We start from the raw sequence: 15,419 nt of genomic DNA on the forward strand, positions 1-15,419 counted from the left end.
TGATATTAGACATTGATTGGAAACGACATAAAAAATCCTGACACATATTGTAAGCGGACATAAAATGACCTATATTAGCTAATATAAGTAAACAGACATCACTCCCCCCTCCCCACAAAAAGGGATGTATGCGTACACAAAAAATAAAAATGAAAAACAAGCAACTACTGCAGTTAAAATCTAAAAATGTAAATTCAGTTACATGATCATGACTCGGAAGGGGAAGTTAAAAAGTAAAAAAACACACGGTAGGAGAGAGGTTAGCTTTACATGCCATGAGGGAGGAAGAGGTCTTCCAAGCACTGTTGTGTATGTTGGTCAATCCCTCTGAAACGCAAAAGGGATGTGCACATAGAAATCAAAGCAGAGTCATCCAGAGAGACTATTTAATTCTTTTTTTTTCAAATTCTCAAAAGGAAGCTGCTATCAAATTGAACTATTCATCACAGCCACTGCTAGGAAATCTATGTGCATAAAATGACAATACACCCAAAGGAAAACAAAATATAGCTATAACATGTCAGATTACTAAATTCAGAGTCCAGCCTACTAACCATTAGACCATGGAACCTAAATACTTCCGCAAATGCTGAACTTCATTATGCCAAAACAGAGGCAGTCAGAAACAATATTTAATATTGCTTAATCATATGCCTCAAGCGGAAGAATTTGATCTACATGCTCTATAAAGCACAGAGATTGCTATAGCACAATGTCAATCGACAACATCGCTGTGTTTGTATGATATCAGTCAATTGGGACTATGAATCTGTAAAAATTGTAAATGTGCTCTATATTGCCATTTCTGATTCAACGCTCTCAGGTGCATCTTGCAAGGGTTCCATGGTGTAATGGTTAGCACTTTGAATCCAACGATCCGAGTTCAAGTCTCGGTGGGACCGTTATCTTGCTCTTACACTCCATTTTCTAATTTCTCAAATTACAATTCAACAGAGTTAATATTCAGAAGTTCAGTCGACTCTCTCTGCACGACATTACATTTAAATGCACTTTGGTGCCTGATACCAATACAGTGATGCAACTACATATCGTTAATGTACAATCCCTAAGGTCAATCAGAGTGGGCACCCAGATATCTCTCAGAAACATTTTCCACAGATGAATAATGTCCAACCTTAACTCTATGAAAAGAAAAAATCTACACACTATGTGCAGTAGATTCTCTGCTCACTGGAACATGCAGAAACAACATTGATGTGAAAAGATTGGAAAAAGCCCTATTTTATTAACATTAAAAAATGTTATACAATTATTTTGGTGAATCATATTCACTTTCACAATCATTCCTATGTTTCAAGCAATTTGATGGTCTTATTAAATGTGTAAAAAATGTAATTCTTTGAGTTGACAAACTGTATGGAGAGCAAACTTTTTATAACTTACAAGAGTTATGAGTTCTAGAAAGTAGTGCATTTACTGATCAAGTGCCCTTGTTTAAATGTACTTACTTTATTTGGATCACACCTTTCTCGAAAGAAGAAATAAACTCTAAATTATCAGGAAACAATTCAACTGATTTTAGGGGCCTCCTGGGCTTTCAATGCAAATCGCTGAGATCAAAAGCCAGTTTAATAGCCATTATACCTTGGAGCTTTGGAGATATGAGAGTGGGCAGTTTCTTTGTGGCAAAAGAGAGTCATGCCCAGAAACTATTAATATTCTTTGGTCAAAGAAGACTGCCATCAAAGTGGGCTATAAAGCAAAGCTATTGCTGTTATATCTATCTGCAAATGAAAGGCAACTCTAAAAGAGAAGCAGCCCCAAGGTCCCACCGAGACTTGAACTCGGATCGCTGGATTCAGAGTCCAGAGTGCTAACCATTACACCATGGAACCCACATATTCAGTAGCATGATGCACTTCATTCTGGAAAAACAGAGCACATCAGAGAAAATATGTAATATTCCTATATCATTAGACTCCAGAGGAAGAATTTGATCCAAATGAGACATGAAGCCAATACTTTGCGATTGCACAGCATCCAACAGCAACAGTGCTGCTTCGATATAATATCAGTAAACGGTTACTATAGGTCAGTAAAAATCTTGACTGTGCCCTATATTCTCATTGCCCTTATGAAGCTCTGCTCAACAAGGGTTCCATGGTGTAATGGTTAGCACTTTGGACTTTGAATTCAGCGATCCGAGTTCAAGTCTCGGTGGAATCTCTCTCTTGCTCTAACACACTTTGTCTCCTTGTTGTCTTAAATTATAGGCCAAAGATAGTAATATTCATAAGGTTAGTGGTGTAGGGTATTCATTTTCGCTCTCACTCTCTGGCATAACTTTTCATAAAAATCCACTTTTTTGCCTAGCACCTTAACCTTTATGCATTTTTTTTAAATGTATGAACAGTGAGGTCATTCTGAGTCGATGGGCAGATCTGCATCGGAAACATACATAAAAGATTTGAAATTTTCAAACTTAACTCAATGTTAAGAAACATGCTCAATCTGTGACCCAATGGATTCTCTTTTTACTTGAAGATGCAGCAACAACATTAATAATACCATTTTGGGAAAAGCAGCTCTATTGTATCGCCATTCTCTTTCAAAATTGTTAAAGGGTTAATCCTATGAAAAGCGACCACATTCAGAATCAATGATATTAATCAAGCGTCTTAACAGTCTTTACATGTTTGTAAAATGAAGGTATCAGTTTGAGATGAAAAATAGAACGAAGAACACACTTTTCTTAATTCACAAAAGGCCTGAGGTGTATAAATACTGTTTGTACCGACCAAGGGCCCATTCGTGAATGTACTTACTTTAGTTGGATCATACCTTTCTTCAAAGAAGACATCCACAATAAACGATAAGGGAAAGGTTCGACTGATGGTAAACTCTTACAGAGATTTGAATGCAAATTATTGGATTCAACCTCCAGGGTGCTACCATTACACCATAGGTCTTTCACACCACAGAAAGTGGTGGGTTTCATTGTGGCTAAAGAGCGTCATCCATGGAAAATCTTTCTTTTTTCAAATGCACCCAGGGAATAATACTATGAAAGTGGGCGACACAGCAGCGTCATTGCTATTAAAACAAGACACTGAGAGGAAAACAAACACAGTAATTCCCAAGGTCCCACCGAGATTTGAACTCGGATCGCTGGATTCAGAGTCCAGAGTGCTAACCATTACACCATGGAACCTACATACTTAGTGACATGATGAACGTCATTGCAGCAAAAAAAGCGCCTTTTAGAGAAAGTATGCAATATTCTTTTATCTTATGCCTCCAGAGGAAGAATCCTATCCAAATGAGCTGTAAAGCAAAGAGTTTGCTATTGCGCAACAACCAACTAAACAGTTCCACATTTGCATAATATCCGTGGGCTAGGAATATGAGTTTGTTAAAATGATGCATGAGATCTCGATTCTCATTTCTGTTACAACTCTGTCAGGTTGCACCAGCAAGGGGCCCATGGTGTAATGGTTAGCAAAGAACATTACTGAAGGGCCCCTCGGCCAGCCAGAAAGCCAAAATGGAGAGAACGGGCATGAACTGGTTGTGAATGAGCTTCAAAATGCGTTCACAGGTAATTGAACTGGTGATCTCCTCAGTTTATACACCTGGAACTCCTGTCAATAGCAACAGTCGGCAGCTGGGTTGCCAGACATTTCGTCGAAAAAAATTTGTCGACAGGACAATTGGTCGAAACCATTTGGTCGAAAACCAAATGGTCGAATTGCTTTGTTTTTTATTTTCACATTTTTTTTTTGGGGGGGGGTTTGGGGGGGTCCCCCCAACCCCTTTTTTTCCCTAAACTACAACCTAAAAAATATATATATAAATAAATAAAAAAATCGACCATTTGGCTTTCGACCAAATTACGTCGACCAAATGTCTTTCGACGAAATGTCTTTCGACGAAATGTCCGGACAGCGGCAGCTGGTCTGTGTCAGTAATGGCAATTTGATTTTGCCATTTTCACAACTCCCTAATAAATGAACAAAATGTTCCATTTGTAGGCACAGTTACATGCTATGGTATGTATACCATGCTTAATAACCACCATAGGAGGCTCAGAGCACCATCCGCATTCTTACGTACAAAACATGTAAGGAAATAATCAGATCTTTTGCTCTGCAGGAGTCAGGCTTCTTTAAAGCCTGACAAAGTGGCAGAGTGCCATTGTAAACTGAGGCATGATGAAACCATGCCCAAGAACCCAGGCAGGTTAAACCCTTCCGCTCATGCCCCTAGGCCTATAGACAGGGCAGCTGGCATGGATTATGGACACTTTTAACATAGGGTGGTTTTTCAACCTTATCTCCTCTGGGAGCAAAGCGCTGGACAGGGTTTCCTGTACGTTTTTGAGGTTCGCAGGGATCTATGTGTGGATGTTTCTTGGTGTGAAAAGCATGACACCTTTTGGGGTGACACCAGGCTCTTCTGGGAGTTAATTTGCATAATCTCTACTTTCTATTTTATGTGACATGGGCTGCAGTTACATTGTTCTGTTAATAGAGGGCAACACACAGGTCATAGTTCCAAACAGGGGTGCACAGTCTGCTTGCTAGCTTACATTTACAGTTCTATTTGGGATTCACCGCCTTTTCATAAACTGAGTACTCTTCCGGAGTATTTCTAACTTATGTAGGTGTTTTGGGGGTGTTACGTGCCTTTGTATGACTGCTGCAAACCACTTGATATTAGACATTGATTGGAAACGACATAAAAAATCCTGACACATATTGTAAGCGGACATAAAATGACTTATATTAGCTAATATAAGTAAACAGACATCACTCCCCCCTCCCCACAAAAAGGGATGTATGCGTACACAAAAAATAAAAATGAAAAACAAGCAACTACTGCAGTTAAAATCTAAAAATGTAAATTCAGTTACATGATCATGACTCGGAAGGGGAAGTTAAAAAGTAAAAAAACACACGGTAGGAGAGAGGTTAGCTTTACATGCCATGAGGGAGGAAGAGGTCTTCCAAGCACTGTTGTGTATGTTGGTCAATCCCTCTGAAACGCAAAAGGGATGTGCACATAGAAATCAAAGCAGAGTCATCCAGAGAGACTATTTAATTCTTTTTTTTTCAAATTCTCAAAAGGAAGCTGCTATCAAATTGAACTATTCATCACAGCCACTGCTAGGAAATCTATGTGCATAAAATGACAATACACCCAAAGGAAAACAAAATATAGCTATAACATGTCAGATTACTAAATTCAGAGTCCAGCCTACTAACCATTAGACCATGGAACCTAAATACTTCCGCAAATGCTGAACTTCATTATGCCAAAACAGAGGCAGTCAGAAACAATATTTAATATTGCTTAATCATATGCCTCAAGAGGAAGAATTTGATCTACATGCTCTATAAAGCACAGAGATTGCTATAGCACAACGTCAATCGACAACATCGCTGTGTTTGTATGATATCAGTCAATTGGGACTATGAATCTGTAAAAATTGTAAATGTGCTCTATATTGCCATTTCTGATTCATCGCTCTCAGGTGCATCTTGCAAGGGTTCCATGGTGTAATGGTTAGCACTTTGGACTTTGAATCCAACGATCCGAGTTCAAGTCTCGGTGGGACCGTTATCTTGCTCTTACACTCCATTTTCTAATTTCTCAAATTACAATTCAACAGAGTTAATATTCAGAAGTTCAGTCGATTCTCTCTGCACGACATTACATTTAAATGCACTTTGGTGCCTGATACCAATACAGTGATGCAACTACATATCGTTAATGTACAATCCCTAAGGTCAATCAGAGTGGGCACCCAGATATCTCTCAGAAACATTTTCCACAGATGAATAATGTCCAACCTTAACTCTATGAAAAGAAAAATGTACACACTATGTGCAGTAGATTCTCTGCTCACTGGAACATGCAGAAACAACATTGATGTGAAAAGATTGGAAAAAGCCCTATTTTATTAACATTAAAAAATGTTATACAATTATTTTGGTGAATCATATTCACTTTCACAATCATTCCTATGTTTCAAGCAATTTGATGGTCTTATTAAATGTGTAAAAAATGTAATTCTTTGAGTTGACAAACTGTATGGAGAGAAAACTTTTTATAACTTACAAGAGTTATGAGTTCTAGAACTAGAAAGTAGTGCATTTACTGATCAAGTGCCCTTGTTTAAATGTACTTACTTTATTTGGATCACACCTTTCTCGAAAGAAGAAATAAACTCTAAATTATCAGGAAACAATTCAACTGATTTTAGGGGCCTCCTGGGCTTTCAATGCAAATCGCTGAGATCAAAAGCCAGTTTAATAGCCATTATACCTTGGAGCTTTGGAGATATGAGAGTGGCCAGTTTCTTTGTGGCAAAAGAGAGTCATCCCCAGAAACTATTAATATTCTTTGGTCAAAGAAGACTGCCATCAAAGTGGGCTGTAAAGCAAAGCTATTGCTGTTATATCTATCTGCAAATGAAAGGCAACTCTAAAAGAGAAGCAGCCCCAAGGTCCCACTGAGACTTGAACTCGGATCGCTGGATTCAGAGTCCAGAGTGCTAACCATTACACCATGGAACCCACATATTCGGTAGCATGATGCACTTCATTCTGGAAAAACAGAGCACATCAGAGAAAATATGTAATATTCCTATATCATTAGACTCCAGAGGAAGAATTTGATCCAAATGAGACATGAAGCCAATACTTTGCGATTGCACAGCATCCAACAGCAACAGTGCTGCTTCGATATAATATCAGTAAACGGTTACTATAGGTCAGTAAAAATCTTGACTGTGCCCTATATTCTCATTGCCCTTATGAAGCTCTGCTCAACAAGGGTTCCATGGTGTAATGGTTAGCACTTTGGACTTTGAATCCAGCGATCCGAGTTCAAGTCTCGGTGGAACCTCTCTCTTGCTCTAACACACTTTGTCTCCTTGTTGTCTTAAATTATAGGCCAAAGATAGTAATATTCATAAGGTTAGTGGTGTAGGGTATTCATTTTCGCTCTCACTCTCTGGCATAACTTTTCATAAAAATCCACTTTTGTGCCTAGCACCTTAACCTTTATGCATTTTTTTTAAATGTATGAACAGTGAGGTCATTCTGAGTCGATGGGCAGATCTGCATCGGAAACAAACATAAAAGATTTGAAATTTTCAAACTTAACTCAATGTTAAGAAACATGCTCAATCTGTGACCCAATGGATTCTCTTTTTACTTGAAGATGCAGCAACAACATTAATAATACCATTTTGGGAAAAGCAGCTCTATTGTATCGCCATTCTCTTTCAAAATTGTTAAAGGGTTAATCCTATGAAAAGCGACCACATTCAGAATCAATGATATTAATCAAGCGTCTTAACAGTCTTTACATGTTTGTAAAATGAAGGTATCAGTTTGAGATGAAAAATAGAACGAAGAACACACTTTTCTTAATTCACAAAAGGCCTGAGGTGTATAAATACTGTTTGTACCGACCAAGGGCCCATTCGTGAATGTACTTACTTTAGTTGGATCATACCTTTCTTCAAAGAAGACATCCACAATAAACGATAAGGGAAAGGTTCGACTGATGGTAAACACTTACAGAGATTTGAATGCAAATTATTGGTTTCAACCTCCAGGGTGCTACCATTACACCATGGGTCTTTCACACCACAGAAAGTGGTGGGTTTCATTGTGGCTAAAGAGCGTCATCCATGGAAAATCTTTCTTTTTTCAAATGCACCCAGGGAATAATGCTATGAAAGTGGGCGACACAGCAGCGTCATTGCTATTAAAACAAGACACTGAGAGGAAAACAAACACAGTAATTCCCAAGGTCCCACCGAGATTTGAACTCGGATAGCTGGATTCAGAGTCCAGAGTGCTAACCATTACACCATGGAACCTACATACTTAGTGACATGATGAACGTCATTGCAGCAAAAAAAGAGCCTTTTAGAGAATGTATGCAATATTCTTTTATCATATGCCTCCAGAGGAAGAATCCTATCCAAATGAGCTGTAAAGCAAAGAGTTTGCTATTGCGCAACAACCAACTAAACAGTTCCACATTTGCATAATATCCGTGGGCTAGGAATATGAGTTTGTTAAAATTATGCATGAGATCTCGATTCTCATTTCTGTTACAACTCTGTCAGGTTGCACCAGCAAGGGGCCCATGGTGTAATGGTTAGCAAAGAACATTACTGAAGGGCCCCTCGGCCAGCCAGAAAGCCAAAATGGAGAGAACGGGCATGAACTGGTTGTGAATGAGCTTCAAAATGCGTTCACAGGTAATTGAACTGGTGATCTCCTCAGTTTATACACCTGGAACTCCTGTCAATAGCAACAGTCGGCAGCTGGGTTGCCAGACATTTCGTCGAAAAAAATTTGTCGACAGGACAATTGGTCGAAACCATTTGGTCGAAAACCAAATGGTCGAATTGCTTTGTTTTTTATTTTCACATTTTTTTTTGGGGGGGGTTGGGGGGGTCCCCCCAACCCCCTTTTTTCTAAAAACCCCTTTTTTTCCCTAAACTACAACCTAAAAAATATATATATAAATAAATAAAAAAAACGACCATTTGGCTTTCGACCAAATTACGTCGACCAAATGTCTTTCGACGAAATGTCTTTCAACGAAATGTCCGGACAGCGGCAGCTGGTCTGTGTCAGTAATGGCAATTTGATTTTGCCATTTTCACAACTCCCTAATAAATGAACAAAATGTTCCATTTGTAGGCACAGTTACATGCTATGGTATGTATACCATGCTTAATAACCACCATAGGAGGCTCAGAGCACCATCCGCATTCTTACGTACAAAACATGTAAGGAAATAATCAGATCTTTTGCTCTGCAGGAGTCAGGCTTCTTTAAAGCCTGACAAAGTGGCAGAGTGCCATTGTAAACTGAGGCATGATGAAACCATGCCCAAGAACCCAGGCAGGTTAAACCCTTCCACTCATGCCCCTAGGCCCCGAACGGCCAGGTTCTATAGACAGGGCAGCTGGCATGGATTATGGACACTTTTAACATAGGGTGGTTTTTCAACCTTATCTCCTCTGGGAGCAAAGCGCTGGACAGGGTTTCCTGTACATTTTTGAGGTTCGCAGGGATCTATGTGTGGATGTTTCTTGGTGTGAAAAGCATGACACCTTTTGGGGTGACACCAGGCTCTTCTGGGAGTTAATTTGCATAATCTCTACTTTCTATTTTATGTGACATGGGCTGCAGTTACATTGTTCTGTTAATAGAGGGCAACACACAGGTCATAGTTCCAAACAGGGGTTCACAGTCTGCTTGCTAGCTTACATTTACAGTTCTATTTGGGATTCACCGCCTTTTCATAAACTGAGTACTCTTCCGGAGTATTTCTAACTTATGTAGGTGTTTTGGGGGTGTTACGTGCCTTTGTATGACTGCTGCAAACCACTTGATATTAGACATTGATTGGAAACGACATAAAAAATCCTGACACATATTGTAAGCGGACATAAAATGACCTATATTAGCTAATATAAGTAAACAGACATCACTCCCCCCTCCCCACAAAAAGGGATGTATGCGTACACAAAAAATAAAAATGAAAAACAAGCAACTACTGCAGTTAAAATCTAAAAATGTAAATTCAGTTACATGATCATGACTCGGAAGGGGAAGTTAAAAAGTAAAAAAACACACGGTAGGAGAGAGGTTAGCTTTACATGCCATGAGGGAGGAAGAGGTCTTCCAAGCACTGTTGTGTATGTTGGTCAATCCCTCTGAAATGCAAAAGGGATGTGCACATAGAAATCAAAGCAGAGTCATCCAGAGAGACTATTTAATTCTTTTTTTTTCAAATTCTCAAAAGGAAGCTGCTATCAAATTGAACTATTCATCACAGCCACTGCTAGGAAATCTATGTGCATAAAATGACAATACACCCAAAGGAAAACAAAATATAGCTATAACATGTCAGATTACTAAATTCAGAGTCCAGCCTACTAACCATTAGACCATGGAACCTAAATACTTCCGCAAATGCTGAACTTCATTATGCCAAAACAGAGGCAGTCAGAAACAATATTTAATATTGCTTAATCATATGCCTCAAGAGGAAGAATTTGATCTACATGCTCTATAAAGCACAGAGATTGCTATAGCACAACGTCAATCGACAACATCGCTGTGTTTGTATGATATCAGTCAATTGGGACTATGAATCTGTAAAAATTGTAAATGTGCTCTATATTGCCATTTCTGATTCAACGCTCTCAGGTGCATCTTGCAAGGGTTCCATGGTGTAATGGTTAGCACTTCGGACTTTGAATCCAACGATCCGAGTTCAAGTCTCGGTGGGACCGTTATCTTGCTCTTACACTCCATTTTCTAATTTCTCAAATTACAATTCAACAGAGTTAATATTCAGAAGTTCAGTCGACTCTCTCTGCACGACATTACATTTAAATGCACTTTGGTGCCTGATACCAATACAGTGATGCAACTACATATCGTTAATGTACAATCCCTAAGGTCAATCAGAGTGGGCACCCAGATATCTCTCAGAAACATTTTCCACAGATGAATAATGTCCAACCTTAACTCTATGAAAAGAAAAATGTACACACTATGTGCAGTAGATTCTCTGCTCACTGGAACATGCAGAAACAACATTGATGTGAAAAGATTGGAAAAAGCCCTATTTTATTAACATTAAAAAATGTTATACAATTATTTTGGTGAATCATATTCACTTTCACAATCATTCCTATGTTTCAAGCAATTTGATGGTCTTATTAAATGTGTAAAAAATGTAATTCTTTGAGTTGACAAACTGTATGGAGAGCAAACATTTTATAACTTACAAGAGTTATGAGTTCTAGAAAGTAGTGCATTTACTGATCAAGTGCCCTTGTTTAAATGTACTTACTTTATTTGGATCACACCTTTCTCGAAAGAAGAAATAAACTCTAAATTATCAGGAAACAATTCAACTGATTTTAGGGGCCTCCTGGGCTTTCAATGCAAATCGCTGAGATCAAAAGCCAGTTTAATAGCCATTATACCTTGGAGCTTTGGAGATATGAGAGTGGGCAGTTTCTTTGTGGCAAAAGAGAGTCATCCCCAGAAACTATTAATATTCTTTGGTCAAAGAAGACTGCCATCAAAGTGGGCTGTAAAGCAAAGCTATTGCTGTTATATCTATCTGCAAATGAAAGGCAACTCTAAAAGAGAAGCAGCCCCAAGGTCCCACCGAGACTTGAACTCGGATCGCTGGATTCAGAGTCCAGAGTGCTAACCATTACACCATGGAACCCACATATTCAGTAGCATGATGCACTTCATTCTGGAAAAACAGAGCACATCAGAGAAAATATGTAATATTCCTATATCATTAGACTCCAGAGGAAGAATTTGATCCAAATGAGACATGAAGCCAATACTTTGCGATTGCACAGCATCCAACAGCAACAGTGCTGCTTCGATATAATATCAGTAAACAGTTACTATAGGTCAGTAAAAATCTTGACTGTGCCCTATATTCTCATTGCCCTTATGAAGCTCTGCTCAACAAGGGTTCCATGGTGTAATGGTTAGCACTTTGGACTTTGAATCCAGCGATCCGAGTTCAAGTCTCGGTGGAACCTCTCTCTTGCTCTAACACACTTTGTCTCCTTGTTGTCTTAAATTATAGACCAAAGATAGTAATATTCATAAGGTTAGTGGTGTAGGGTATTCATTTTCGCTCTCACTCTCTGGCATAACTTTTCATAAAAATCCACTTTTGTGCCTAGCACCTTAACCTTTATGCATTTTTTTTAAATGTATGAACAGTGAGGTCATTCTGAGTCGATGGGCAGATCTGCATCGGAAACATACATAAAAGATTTGAAATTTTCAAACTTAACTCAATGTTAAGAAACATGCTCAATCTGTGACCCAATGGATTCTCTTTTTACTTGAAGATGCAGCAACAACATTAATAATACCATTTTGGGAAAAGCAGCTCTATTGTATCGCCATTCTCTTTCAAAATTGTTAAAGGGTTAATCCTATGAAAAGCGACCACATTCAGAATCAATGATATTAATCAAGCGTCTTAACAGTCTTTACATGTTTGTAAAATGAAGGTATCAGTTTGAGATGAAAAATAGAACGAAGAACACACTTTTCTTAATTCACAAAAGGCCTGAGGTGTATAAATACTGTTTGTACCGACCAAGGGCCCATTCGTGAATGTACTTACTTTAGTTGGATCATACCTTTCTTCAAAGAAGACATCCACAATAAACGATAATGGAAAGGTTCGACTGATGGTAAACTCTTACAGAGATTTGAATGCAAATTATTGGATTCAACCTCCAGGGTGCTACCATTACACCATAGGTCTTTCACACCACAGAAAGTGGTGGGTTTCATTGTGGCTAAAGAGCGTCATCCATGGAAAATTTTTCTTTTTTCAAATGCACCCAGGGAATAATGCTATGAAAGTGGGCGACACAGCAGCGTCATTGCTATTAAAACAAGACACTGAGAGGAAAACAAATACAGTAATTCCCAAGGTCCCACCGAGATTTGAACTCGGATCGCTGGATTCAGAGTCCAGAGTGCTAACCATTACACCATGGAACCTACATACTTAGTGACATGATGAACGTCATTGCAGCAAAAAAAGAGCCTTTTAGAGAATGTATGCAATATTCTTTTATCTTATGCCTCCAGAGGAAGAATCCTATCCAAATGAGCTGTAAAGCAAAGAGTTTGCTATTGCGCAACAACCAACTAAACAGTTCCACATTTGCATAATATCCGTGGGCTAGGAATATGAGTTTGTTAAAATGATGCATGAGATCTCGATTCTCATTTCTGTTACAACTCTGTCAGGTTGCACCAGCAAGGGGCCCATGGTGTAATGGTTAGCAAAGAACATTACTGAAGGGGCCCTCGGCCAGCCAGAAAGCCAAAATGGAGAGAACGGGCATGAACTGGTTGTGAATGAGCTTCAAAATGCGTTCACAGGTAATTGAACTGGTGATCTCCTCAGTTTATACACCTGGAACTCCTGTCAATAGCAACAGTCGGCAGCTGGGTTGCCAGACATTTCGTCGAAAAAAATTTGTCGACAGGACAATTGGTCGAAACCATTTGGTCGAAAACCAAATGGTCGAATTGCTTTGTTTTTTATTTTCACATTTTTTTTTGGGGGGGGGTTTGGGGGGGTCCCCCCAACCCCCTTTTTTTCTAAAAACCCCTTTTTTTCCCTAAACTACAACCTAAAAAATATATATATAAATAAATAAAAAAATCGACCATTTGGCTTTCGACCAAATTACGTCGACGAAATGTCTTTCGACGAAATGTCCGGACAGCGGCAGCTGGTCTGTGTCAGTAATGGCAATTTGATTTTGCCATTTTCACAACTCCCTAATAAATGAACAAAATGTTCCATTTGTAGGCACAGTTACATGCTATGGTATGTATACCATGCTTAATAACCACCATAGGAGGCTCAGAGCACCATCCGCATTCTTACGTACAAAACATGTAAGGAAATAATCAGATCTTTTGCTCTGCAGGAGTCAGGCTTCTTTAAAGCCTGACAAAGTGGCAGAGTGCCATTGTAAACTGAGGCATGATGAAACCATGCCCAAGAACCCAGGCAGGTTAAACCCTTCCACTCATGCCCCTAGGCCTATAGACAGGGCAGCTGGCATGGATTATGGACACTTTTAACATAGGGTGGTTTTTCAACCTTATCTCCTCTGGGAGCAAAGCGCTGGACAGGGTTTCCTGTACGTTTTTGAGGTTCGCAGGGATCTATGTGTGGATGTTTCTTGGTGTGAAAAGCATGACACCTTTTGGGGTGACACCAGGCTCTTCTGGGAGTTAATTTGCATAATCTCTACTTTCTATTTTATGTGACATGGGCTGCAGTTACATTGTTCTGTTAATAGAGGGCAACACACAGGTCATAGTTCCAAACAGGGGTGCACAGTCTGCTTGCTAGCTTACATTTACAGTTCTATTTGGGATTCACCGCCTTTTCATAAACTGAGTACTCTTCCGGAGTATTTCTAACTTATGTAGATGTTTTGGGGGTGTTACGTGCCTTTGTATGACTGCTGCAAACCACTTGATATTAGACATTGATTGGAAACGACATAAAAAATCCTGACACATATTGTAAGCGGACATAAAATGACCTATATTAGCTAATATAAGTAAACAGACATCACTCCCCCCTCCCCACAAAAAGGGATGTATGCGTACACAAAAAATAAAAATGAAAAACAAGCAACTACTGCAGTTAAAATCTAAAAATGTAAATTCAGTTACATGATCATGACTCGGAAGGGGAAGTTAAAAAGTAAAAAAACACACGGTAGGAGAGAGGTTAGCTTTACATGCCATGAGGGAGGAAGAGGTCTTCCAAGCACTGTTGTGTATGTTGGTCAATCCCTCTGAAACGCAAAAGGGATGTGCACATAGAAATCAAAGCAGAGTCATCCAGAGAGACTATTTAATTCTTTTTTTTTCAAATTCTCAAAAGGAAGCTGCTATCAAATTGAACTATTCATCACAGCCACTGCTAGGAAATCTATGTGCATAAAATGACAATACACCCAAAGGAAAACAAAATATAGCTATAACATGTCAGATTACTAAATTCAGAGTCCAGCCTACTAACCATTAGACCATGGAACCTAAATACTTCCGCAAATGCTGAACTTCATTATGCCAAAACAGAGGCAGTCAGAAACAATATTTAATATTGCTTAATCATATGCCTCAAGAGGAAGAATTTGATCTACATGCTCTATAAAGCACAGAGATTGCTATAGCACAACGTCAATCGACAACATCGCTGTGTTTGTATGATATCAGTCAATTGGGACTATGAATCTGTAAAAATTGTAAATGTGCTCTATATTGCCATTTCTGATTCATCGCTCTCAGGTGCATCTTGCAAGGGTTCCATGGTGTAATGGTTAGCACTTTGGACTTTGAATCCAACGATCCGAGTTCAAGTCTCTGTGGGACCGTTATCTTGCTCTTACACTCCATTTTCTAATTTCTCAAATTACAATTCAACAGAGTTAATATTCAGAAGTTCAGTCGACTCTCTCTGCACGACATTACATTTAAATGCACTTTGGTGCCTGATACCAATACAGTGATGCAACTACATATCGTTAGTGTACAATCCCTAAGGTCAATCAGAGTGGGCACCCAGATATCTCTCAGAAACATTTTCCACAGATGAATAATGTCCAACCTTAACTCTATGAAAAGAAAAATGTACACACTATGTGCAGTAGATTCTCTGCTCACTGGAACATGCAGAAACAACATTGATGTGAAAAGATTGGAAAAAGCCCTATTTTATTAACATTAAAAAATGTTATACAATTATTTTGGTGAATCATATTCACTTTCACAATCATTCCTATGTTTCAAGCAATTTGATGGTCTTATTAAATGTGTAAA

General features: G+C 38.8%; 12 non-coding genes across 12 annotated transcripts; 6 read left to right on the forward strand and 6 right to left on the reverse strand.

Moving 5' to 3' along the window:
- Positions 1-1,784: 1,784 nt before the first annotated feature.
- TRNAQ-CUG (transfer RNA glutamine (anticodon CUG)) lies at positions 1,785-1,856 on the reverse strand. The gene has a single exon. It is a non-coding gene; the product is annotated as a tRNA-Gln (tRNA).
- A 259-nt stretch (positions 1,857-2,115) lies between these two features.
- TRNAQ-UUG (transfer RNA glutamine (anticodon UUG)) lies at positions 2,116-2,187 on the forward strand. Its single transcript has one exon. It is a non-coding gene; the product is annotated as a tRNA-Gln (tRNA).
- Positions 2,188-3,100: 913 nt separating this feature from the next.
- Positions 3,101-3,172, reverse strand: TRNAQ-CUG (transfer RNA glutamine (anticodon CUG)). Its single transcript has one exon. It is a non-coding gene; the product is annotated as a tRNA-Gln (tRNA).
- Positions 3,173-5,508: 2,336 nt separating this feature from the next.
- Positions 5,509-5,580, forward strand: TRNAQ-UUG (transfer RNA glutamine (anticodon UUG)). The gene has a single exon. It is a non-coding gene; the product is annotated as a tRNA-Gln (tRNA).
- Positions 5,581-6,467: 887 nt separating this feature from the next.
- TRNAQ-CUG (transfer RNA glutamine (anticodon CUG)) lies at positions 6,468-6,539 on the reverse strand. Its single transcript has one exon. It is a non-coding gene; the product is annotated as a tRNA-Gln (tRNA).
- Positions 6,540-6,798: 259 nt separating this feature from the next.
- Positions 6,799-6,870, forward strand: TRNAQ-UUG (transfer RNA glutamine (anticodon UUG)). Its single transcript has one exon. It is a non-coding gene; the product is annotated as a tRNA-Gln (tRNA).
- A 913-nt stretch (positions 6,871-7,783) lies between these two features.
- Positions 7,784-7,855, reverse strand: TRNAQ-CUG (transfer RNA glutamine (anticodon CUG)). The gene has a single exon. It is a non-coding gene; the product is annotated as a tRNA-Gln (tRNA).
- Positions 7,856-10,222: 2,367 nt separating this feature from the next.
- TRNAQ-UUG (transfer RNA glutamine (anticodon UUG)) lies at positions 10,223-10,294 on the forward strand. Its single transcript has one exon. It is a non-coding gene; the product is annotated as a tRNA-Gln (tRNA).
- Positions 10,295-11,175: 881 nt separating this feature from the next.
- TRNAQ-CUG (transfer RNA glutamine (anticodon CUG)) lies at positions 11,176-11,247 on the reverse strand. The gene has a single exon. It is a non-coding gene; the product is annotated as a tRNA-Gln (tRNA).
- A 259-nt stretch (positions 11,248-11,506) lies between these two features.
- On the forward strand, positions 11,507-11,578 carry TRNAQ-UUG (transfer RNA glutamine (anticodon UUG)). The gene has a single exon. It is a non-coding gene; the product is annotated as a tRNA-Gln (tRNA).
- Positions 11,579-12,491: 913 nt separating this feature from the next.
- TRNAQ-CUG (transfer RNA glutamine (anticodon CUG)) lies at positions 12,492-12,563 on the reverse strand. The gene has a single exon. It is a non-coding gene; the product is annotated as a tRNA-Gln (tRNA).
- Positions 12,564-14,902: 2,339 nt separating this feature from the next.
- Positions 14,903-14,974, forward strand: TRNAQ-UUG (transfer RNA glutamine (anticodon UUG)). The gene has a single exon. It is a non-coding gene; the product is annotated as a tRNA-Gln (tRNA).
- Positions 14,975-15,419: the final 445 nt, after the last annotated feature.

Source organism: Ambystoma mexicanum, chromosome 5p (genome assembly GCF_040938575.1).
Source record: "Ambystoma mexicanum isolate Mex_15411 chromosome 5p, UKY_AmexF1_1, whole genome shotgun sequence".
NCBI classification, from domain to species: Eukaryota; Metazoa; Chordata; class Amphibia; order Caudata; family Ambystomatidae; genus Ambystoma; species Ambystoma mexicanum.